Source organism: Mirounga leonina, unplaced genomic scaffold (assembly GCF_011800145.1).
Source record: "Mirounga leonina isolate KUSES-001 unplaced genomic scaffold, KU_Mleo_1.0 Mir_125, whole genome shotgun sequence".
Lineage (NCBI taxonomy): Eukaryota > Metazoa > Chordata > Mammalia > Carnivora > Phocidae > Mirounga > Mirounga leonina.
The window spans coordinates 42,995,853-43,006,077 of NW_023270305.1; positions in this window are offsets into that span (position 1 = coordinate 42,995,853).

A 10,225-nucleotide genomic window follows, 5' to 3' on the forward strand; every position below is an offset into this window, starting at 1 on the left:
ATATTTATTCACTGATATAACCGAATCTTGGTGTTCCTGGGGACTGGAACAAGCCTCTCGCTGTCCCCTAGCCTCTGTCCCAGCTGTCCAGGGCAGGACTTCTGCGAATGACGCTGTCCCCCACCCCCCACTCCTAGGCTCCAGACCCCCTGTGGGCTCATCCTCAGAGCCTCACTCCCCGGGTGAAGTCCCGTGCCTCTGCCTTTGCCCTCGGTGGAGATGGGGAAATGGCCCACTGCCTCCCTCCCTGCTCTGTCAAAAGCCCTGATCATGTGAGGATTTGGAGGCCGCCATAAGCTCCTGCTTGGCCACTGTTCACCCCGGTGCCCCCCCCCACTCCTGCTAGTGAGCATGGGGAAGTATACGGGTTCTTTCTTCTGACAGGGAGCAAGGGCCTCTGCCGTCCCTCCCTTGACCTTCACCCTTGGCCCTTTGCCCTTGGAAAGATGTCCTTGAAGTCCTTCCCACCTCGATGCCACTGTCTGCTTAGCCCAGCTCAGGGGTGTGGGCACAAGATGAAAGCAAGGGGAGGTGAGCATAGGAGGCAGCCCTTTGGCTGCGCTGACTCGGGTCCTCTGCTGTGGTCTCGAGGCAGCTGCCGGGGGGGCTGCAGAGCTGAGGAGGAGGGTATGTGCGATTTGTCAGAAGTGATTTGGTGGAAAACGGGCCGGTCAGGGGATGACTGGGGGAAAGAAGAGTAGCTCCTGCCACTGGCATTTTGAATGTTGGCAATTTGGGATGCCTCCCGGGGATGATCTGGGGGTCTTTGGTGAGTCTCCAAGTGATTTTGTCTGTTTTCAGATTTTTCTTTGCTTTCTCTGTTTCTCTATTGGCTTTTGATGTTATAAAAGCAATGACTCCTCTTCACAAGAAAATCAAAAACACACAGAAGAGTGCAGGATACCAAACTCTCCAGTCCTTCTCCATAGCAGTGACCACCGTGGGCAGCTGCGTGGCCCCCTCCATGGTGCTCAGTGGGAGGACCACAGCCCCCCCCCCCCGACCCTGCTCATACCCCCACGTGGTAGGCTTTAGGGGAATGGGCTCCTGCCTGACGACTGCTCTGTAACCCCTGTTCTCAAGTGTTTTGTTTGGTTCCTACTTTTCCACTACTAAAGAATCCGTGCAGAACAGATATCATTGGCAAAAAGACATTTTTTAAAAATTAGCAAAACCTCTCAATCCACCCTGTACAACACACACACACACACACACACACATTCTGAAAAACAGGCAAACATGTGTAAAGACTCATCAAAGCTTGCAAAAGAGCTGCTTGGTGCACCAGAATTTGTTACCCATAATAAAAGCCCAGTGTCTGGAGGGTTCATGCCCCTTCAAGCTGCCGCAGCCTGCCCTAAATCAATCGTTTTTTGACTGAATATCTACGAAGGCAGTAAGTGCTACTCCAGACAAGAAGCCCACCAGGCCTGGCCCTGGTGGGGCGGCGGGGAGGGGGGGCGGCTGGCAGGCTCTGGGAGGCACCTTCTGTTGGGGTGACCAGCCTGGGAGGGGCCGAGGGAAAGGCTGAGGGGGTCCCTGTGAGGAGGAAGGAAGGATTATTTGCCCCGCTGGGTCTCAAAGGCAACAAGAAGAGAACTGAAAGATGCTCTTGACTCTTGACTGGCTGACAGGAGGCTCCAGTGTTGAAATGTGGCCGTCTCTCGTCTCTGTCCAGCCGTGCCTGTGTGTGTGCAGTCACAGAACCAGTGGTGTTAGATGGGTTCGTTTCCTCACGTACCGTTCCTAACTCGTGTAACTTGACACTAAAAAGACAAAAACCCCACAACACTCTTCCTGCCACGGGCTTGCAGATTGAAGCACTTTCGATGTTGGGCGCTGGCATTTGTGATCTGGGCACCATTCTGACCCTGCCCAGCTCACTATAATATTATTTTATACACAAAACTTTTTTTTTCCTAAATGTTATAATTTTGTGTCTGTCTTTATAAACTATTATAAGTACTATTTTTGTTATAATTCAAAATAGATATTTAGTATAAAGTTTTTGCTGTTAAATATTTGTTATTTAGTAAAATATGAATTTTTTTCTCTATTGTAAACATGGTTCAAAATATTAATATGTTTTTATCACAGTTGTTTTAATATTGAAAAAGCACTTGTGTGTTCTGTTTTGATATGAAACTGGTGCCGTGTGAGTGTTTTGGCTGTCATGTGGTTTTAATCTGTATATAATATTCCATGTTGCATATTAAAAAAAAATGAATGTTGTGCATTTTGTGATCTTGGAAATACTCAACCTGGCTCTTTTATAGGCATCCATAATAAACCGTGGGGACTCACCCTTGTTTGGCTGTCTGGTTTCTGTCTTCTGCGCATCACTGTAAGGGGCCTCCCGGCCACCCGCATTCCCTTCCGCGATGGCCACCTGTCAGGAGGGAAATTCTTCCCCACAAGGCTTGTCCTATGAGACACACCCACCGTTCCTTGTGCGTAGACGCAGAGAAGTCCGTGGCAGTGCCCTGCGAGTAGTAGGTTCCCCTGGGTGGGTGGGAGGCGGCGTGTTAACTGTCTGGCCACTGGTCCCCGAGACCTGTTGGGGGATGGGGCAGCTGGGAGCCGGCTCCGCTAGCCCAGGGTGGCCATGACTAGCTAGGCCAGGCGGCTAGGTGCTGGATGAGGTGACCCAGTGCTGAGGGCCTGTCCTCAGAGTCCATCTTGTTTACTTGAGCAAGGACACTGATATCCATCGCCACGTGACCAACTGGGGAGCAGAGTCCAGTTCTCCTGACTTCTAGCCTCGTGCTCCATGAGGCACTTCTCAAAGCCTATTACATGGGTGTTGCAGGAGCAAATAGGTTCCCTGATCAAATAAGTTTGGGAAAAGGCTTAAGTAGAGCTGGGCAGCTTCCTTCACCACAGGACTTCCCAGGACCTTGAGCCCGAGGATGGGAGCGCCCAGGGGCTGCACGGTGTAGATTGTGCCGTGGAGCTCCCCAAGCCCATTTGACGACCGAACCCATGTCCTCTTTCCTGTTTATCACACTCTGTGAAAAGGTGCTCTGCAGCCTGGCTCACAGAGGCCAGAGGTAAGGCCAGCAAAGGGCATGACATCCGGTGCAGGGACAAGGACCATCCAGGGTGGTTTCCAGGACTGAGGGGCCAGGGGTGGGGAGAGAGGGCCTCACAGTGCCCAGGCTGGTCCCGCCCTCGGCAGTGCCCAGTCCCCTCCCCACAGCCTGGGGAGGGACCCCCTCCTTCCCAGTTGGCCTGAGAAAGGCCTTTTTTTTTTTTTGCGGCTGCAGTGTTGTTTATTTGTTTGTTTGGGGTTTTTTGGGTCCCGTGAGTTAGACCCAGCTTCAGTTCAGAGTCCTCAGGCCCAGACAGGGATGCAGGGCCCCTCCCCACCTGGCTACATGGGCACAGAGCCTGGCCACCCTGAAAAGAGTCACCAACATCTCCTGAACCACACCGCCGCCGCCAGGGCAGGACGCTCAGCAAGCCCTGTCCGCTGCATCCTTTGCCCCAGGCCATCCGTCTTGCTCTTCCCTCGCCCTTCCCCGCTGGGCTGAGGTCTGCCCTCCCCGAGTCTTAACCTCCACCTGGGGAGGGGGAGAGCAGGGGGAGTCCCCTGTTTTCCATAAGCTAAAGCAGAGTCTTCGAGTGGCAGCGACTCTCCCATGGCCACACAGAAGCAAAGGGTAGGGTAGTCCCTGACCCAGAATCACCCGGAACATGGCTTCGTGGGGCTCCCTCCCACAGAGGCCTCGAGGGCCAGTCAGGAGCGGCAGTGAACACCCCCAGCTTCCACCAGGAGCCATGCCATCAGAGGGTCGTGGTTTTTCAAAGTGTCAATTCCATGTCTCCTGGGGGAGGGTCCCCTGTGGCAGCAGAGGTGAAGGCAGTGGGCCTCGGGCTGCCCTCAGTCTGACCACCCCGCCACGGGGCGGGAGGGCGCCGCCAGGGGGGTGGCTGGGCTGTCCTCGCCTGGTCTGCCTGTGCCTCTCCACCTCCACCCCGAGGTCCCCCACACAGCCGCCTGCCCCTGGGATCTCCCGGCCTGGAAGGAGAACGCAGGCTGCTGTGGACAGGCAAACACGGCCTCTGTTTGTCCAGGGATCGGGGCGCCAGCTTGGAGGGAACTCACAGACCGCACATTCTGCCGCCTCCCAGCACTTTTCCAAAACAGCCCGGTCTTGGCCGGGCCTGGCTGCCCTGGGGTGGCCAGGGACTGGGAGCCAGGAACAGGGCAGGGGAAAGCAGGGCCTCGGGGCCAGCAGCATGAGGTAAGCAGGTGAGGCCAGAGCCAGCCCTCAGTCAGAGCCAGCCCGCGCAGCTTTGACGTGCCTTGGAGGGGAAGCGCGAGAGAGGGAGAATGACTCCGTGTCTGTGCTGGGGGCTAAAGGAGACACAAACGTGACTTGCCTCAGAGTCTTCGGGCCGAGCCAGCCTAGTGGAGTCTCTGGAGCGCTGAGCATGGCACAGGGGCACTGATGACCAAACAGTGGGCAGGGATTTGGGTTCAGCGCTTCATCTCTGACCTGACCTCTCTTTCCCCAGAAGAGATTGCTCTGCGCCCCCCCATCCCACCCCCACCCCAGGGACCCTGGCCTCCCAGAAGACACTTATTCCAGCCTTTTTAGCCTTTGCCCCCTCTGGGTAATAAGAATGCCTCCCCTCCGGCCACCAAGCTCTGGTGCTCTGATTGTCTCCCTTCCATGGAGCCCCCTTCTGCACAGCAGACCCATGACAGGGGAGCCCACGAAGACTTGTATGGGAGGGTGGTGCTGGGACACCCCCGCAGGGAGCCGGGTCTGTCCTGGAGGCTGTCTGAAGTACAGAGGGGGTTCCTTGGCTGGCAGTAGCCATGCGGCCAGGCTCCTGGCTCAGCTGAGGGTATCAGGCTCCCTGGGAGGGAATGCAGGTGGTCTGGGAGGCAACGTGCCTGGGCAGTGCCCCCCTGCTTGGCTGCAGCCCCCTTCCTGCCTGGCTGCTCTGCACCACAGAAGCCTTTTTTGCCCTACATGGTGTAGACTTGACATTTTGGTAAGCGCTTCCTTCCCACAGCTTCTTCCTCTGGGATTCAGGCTTGGATCCCCTCTGAGCTGAGTGTGATGTAGAACACACTGTGATTGGTGCCCCCCGAAGGTGTGCAGCGAGAAGGTCTCATCCTGAGCCCGTAAGTGCAGTGCTCATATGGCAACTCTCTGCTAGGGTTCTGGCCCAATGTGTGTCCCGTGTTCATTCTTGGGGAAGGACCTCTGACTGGTTGCCCTGGGATGGGGGTAGAGAGGTGGCACCTAACCCAATCCATCACCACCGCCCATCCCAACTAAACTTCAAGACCACCAGGCCCTACCCAAAGGCCCTACATGCCAAGCAAAAGTCCATGAGGCCAAGTTCCAGTTCCAAAGGGGAAAACAAACAAACTGGGATATCTTCTGGAGTTGGTAGCAAACATAAAAATCATCCTCAAGTTCTAACCTGCCGTGCTATTTCCCCCCTGCTTGGCGGTGGGAGGACTCATCAACCCTTTTTGTGAGGATGTCACCTGGTGACACACGCCAAGGTGTTCACACCAACAGATGCTGAATTTGCTATGCAGACCTGAGACCCAACCTACACACCTGTGCCTGTCATAAGCCAGATGCCTCTTCTTTATTAATTTCATCATTCAAGTCTTGATTAAGTTCCATAACTTGTGAATAACTCCTTATGCCAGTTAGAGCAGGGCTTAGTTTGAAAAAGCAATGCAGATTTCTCAGTACAATACTCCATGCTGCACTTGACTACTACCTGCCTCTTCCCCAGATCTCCCTCACACCGTGTTCCTCTCATTTGCCTGACCTGACTCCCAGCACGAGCTGCCTGCTGCTGGGGGAGGCACGTGTTGGGAGCCCTGCTGTGATTCTCAGAGTTGACACTGTGCATGTTGGACTGTGCACGGGGAGTCTGGGGCTGAGGTCTGGTCCAAGCTCTGTCACCCTCCACCGGTGAGAGATGCAGGACCACCAGCCTCCCGACTTTGGCCTTCTGTTCTCCCACCTGAAAACGAAGGGCTGGAGCTAGGCCTCCTGCCTGCTCCACGGTTAGCTCAGTTCAGATTCTCTCTACTGTGAACAAGAGACTAAACTGAAGTAGCTTTGGCACAAAGAGGGATTTATTGGGAGGATGCCGGTTTGTGTCATGGACTCTGAGGAAGACCTGAACCCCAAGCCATTGGAAGAGCAAAGCAAGGCTGTCCTGGAGATGTCAGCAGTGAGGGGGGAGGGGGCGTGGAACTGCCCTCTCTCCAGTGTGACAGCTCCTGGGGCTCCCTGGCGATGGGCCTTCCAGTTTGACGTTTCAGTTTCTCAGATAGAGTAAATCAGGGAAGGCTTTCTGCAGGAAGAAGTTCCATTTTTTTCATATGGTCCTATGTAGACGGCCTGTCTGGAAGAGCACAAGCCCTGGCTTCTTTTTCAAGTCACCCCAATCCTTGCCACCCTCAAGTACTAGGTCAGGGCCTGATGTCTACTCAGGAGGCCCCTAATTCTCTTGTTGCAGAACTGTCCTTGATGTCTGATGTGACCTCAAGCCCAATTCTACTGAGCAAGGAACTTAGTATATCTCTGTCTCCGTTTTTAATCCACAAAACAGCAGGATCAAATCAGAACTGTACGTGACTGAGTGGGCTTACATGAGACGCAAAGCAGAGCCTCCTCGGAGAGGGGCTAACTCCAGCTGAAGGTCTCTAGGGGCTGGCAGGGTGCTTGCCCTTCCCTCCTGGGGGACCCCTGGCACCTGGCGAGGAGAGCATGGGGATGCACGAGGGGGGTAGAAAGTGGAGCAGCGAGAATTCTCACACACAGTGAGGGCAGTGTAAGATGGTGAAGCGCTCCAGAAAATGGGTTGGCAGAAGCTCCTTGAGCTGACTGGCTACTTCATCCGGGGATTACGGGGATTACCCTGCAGCCGCTCTGCACGTGGGCCTTGGAGACAGACGTCAGAGTCTGACAGTTTCCACACGTCAGTAGCCCGGGCCTCGCTTAGCTGATTCTGCACCTGGGGTCTCACGAGGCTGCATTTTCACCTGGCGCTTGGGCGAGAACCCAAGGGTTGTTGGTAGAATTCTCATCCTCGAAGCTCTAGAACGGAGGCCCTCAGCTCCCGAAGGCCACCCGCTCTTCCTGTCGCATGGCCCCCTGACCACAGGGCAGCTTGCTTGTTTGAGGCCACAGAGTGGCATCTCGGCCACTTCTCCTGTCTCTGACCTCTACACCTCTGATTACATCAGGATCTTCTTTGGATTAACGTAAATTCAGTGGGTCAGGAGCTTTAATCACATTTGCAAACTCCCTTCACCTTTGCCGTGTAATTTAGCCTAATCGCCAGGGTGAAACATGCATTCACCGTCCCACTCACACGCATGTGTGATCCACCAGGGGCAGGAAGCTTCGAGTCACCCCAGAGTTCTGCCTGGACAGCCACGACGCAACTCAGATCCACAGACTGCAGTGCACCATTGGGATGGATTCGTTGCACAAATAAAAAATTGATCAAAAGAAGTCAGACATAAGATTTGAGGCATATCTATATCTCTACATTTTAAAAAGGCAAAATTAAGTGTATTGCCAGGGATGCGTACATAGATGGGTAAAACTATAATGACGAGCCAGACAGTGGTCACCATGAGGGCCAGCCCCCTCCAGGGCAGAGTATTCTTTCTTGACCCCGAGGGTACAGGCAGTAGTTACACTAGCTTCTAACCTGAGATCCATGGCAGGCTGTGGGGGTCTGACACTCCTAGTATTGTATTTACAATGTTTGGGTGATGTGCCTTCTTGGAGGTGAGAGTTCATAGCTTCCAGAGCTTTTCAAAGGGGCCCCGGGATGTGTAGGGAGGTTGCAAAACTGTGCTCTGCATTTGGGTCAGTAATAGTAAAACAAGAAGAGATAGTCTTTATTTTTCTTCATCTATATCCCCGGCCTGATTTATCCCTTTTTACAGATGAGGAGACTGAGGCTCAGAGTGCTAAATAACTTGTCCAGGTTCCCACAGCTAGAAGGTTGGAATCCTCAAGCAGATGCTATTTCTTGGGGTTTTCTCCTGGTGAGAGGAGGCACAGGGAGGGCCCCCCTGTGCAGCTTGTAGGAGGCCTGGGACTCTCCTGGCTCAGGTGTGGACGGCAGAGGGATGGCTGCCTCATGAGCCTGGGGCGCTGGTGCAGAAACTGTCAGGCATGGCCTCTTCCGTTCCCTCCTGTGAGGTGGCAGGCAAAGAGCTGAACAAAAAGACTAGCAGTCCCTTCCTCGGGCTCTGAGATAGCCAGAGGAAGAACAGCTCCGTGCAGCCCCTTCTCTGGCTTTTAGGTGGCCCTAGGGCTCAGGGTGAGCCTGGGGGGCTCCTCGGCAGTGGCAGGCTGGGATGTGCACCTGGGAGGCTGGGTGGAGTGACGTGACCGTAAAGAAGAGTCCAGGGCATGTGTGGGCTCACACTGGAGAAGTGAGCATAAGGTGTGTCCTGAGGGGCCAAACCGGCAGCATGAATACAGGGTGGGGGAAGCCGATGAGGCACGCATGCTTAAGAAAACGACCTCGGGGTCAGGGCTGGCCCCACGCTGGCTGGCGGTGAGCAGCACCTAGAGAACTGGTTGTGGGGTGGGGCCCGTGGCAGGGTGTGGAAGTGTTGAGGGCCAGGAAGTGATCTTTCCTCAGCCCTCAGCATCAACCCCACCCTCACTGGAGTGTCCTCTCCTTTGAAGGGCAGACTGGTGTCTTCCCTGGAGTTAGGGGACCACTGTGAAGGGGGTGCCTTTGTCTGTCCCTCAGGATTCACTCATCTGGTTAGCCTCTCAGGCTGAGGAGGGATGGGAGGAATAGGAGCAAGGTGAAGCTGGGCATGGAGCGCCCCACAGGGCTGGGCCTTGGCGGGGGGCGGGGGGTGCCTCATACAGGCTTTCTGGGGAAGCTGGGAGCAGAGTCTGCCCTCAGTGCTGCCCTTTCCCGGCACTTTCACTGCCTCCTGTCTGTCAGTGCCCTGTCTGTCAGTCAGGCTGAGTCAGAGATGCCCTGGGGTTGGGGGCCGCCTGCCAAAGGCCTGACTCACGAAGAATGGCTGACTGGTTTCCCCAGTCTCTGTCCCTCCCTGTCACAACACGCTGAGGGAGTGAGGGCCGGGGAAGCACATGGCCATCTGTCTCCCTAGCAAGGGGCACCGGGGCGTCTGTCTCGGACAGGCTGATCCCTGTGACTGGGGCCCCGGACTGCCTGCAAGCCTCTCTGACGTGGGCCTCCGTCCGCTCCCGAGCCTGACGCAAAGCACGCATGTGGTCGGGACAGATGTGGAGGAGTGGATGCCATCCTCATTTGCTGGCTGAAAATGACGCTTGAGGCCTCCCCAGCCCCCGCCCGAGCCTGGCTTCCTCAACTCCACAAGATAGGAAGTGCCGCACGGATTTTTGTGCCTCGGTTCAGAAGCACCTAGTCCCATCATTAGCTCTGAGTTCACATTTTGTCTGAATGAGAAATAACTCACACACCTTCGAGCTAAGGAGTGAGCCTTTGAGTCTGCGTGCTATGGAGCAGCTCTTCGGGGACCTGGGCTTCCAGCGGAGGCCGCCGCCGGGCTCCCACGCAACCCGCCCCAGGGAATGGGAGACACCGCAGCCTGGATCTGGGCCTCTGCTCCCAGGCTGTGGAGCGGCCACTCCAGGGCCCGGGGCCTCAGGCTGCTGGAGCCCGGGCCGCAGAGCCGCTGGGGCCGCGTGGTGAGCGTGTGGTGGGCCGACACGGGGCAGGCGTGCTTGGGCATTTGCAGCTCTGACCCTTTTGGTTGTGGCGAGGCTAATGGCTCAGGGGGATAAAACACCCGCGGGGACTGAGGTGGGAGACTGCAGCAGAACCCGTGTCTCAAAAGCAGGATTTCAAGCCAATCTGGGGCAGCAATGTCCCATAGGGAAACTTCTTTTCCCCTTGCGTCCAGCAAACAAAGACAAGGACCAGGTTGCACCACTTGCTGGGCCCTCCGGGGCAGTTGAATATGGGGAGCTTCCAGCCATGGGGCCGGCAGGGGAGTTTGGGCCCTTGTAACCCATCTCATCTGGGGGCTCACGGATAGGGCTGGGCCAGCCATGGCGTGTGGGAGAAGGACCAAGGGCTGTGGGGCAAGTTTTAGGGGTTCCTGCTGGAGGCCATCTCCCTCTTTGGGATGCCAGGCAGGGGGGAATCTGTTTTGAACAAGTTCACTCTTACCTCCCACCTCCTTCCCTTGGCCCAGCCACAA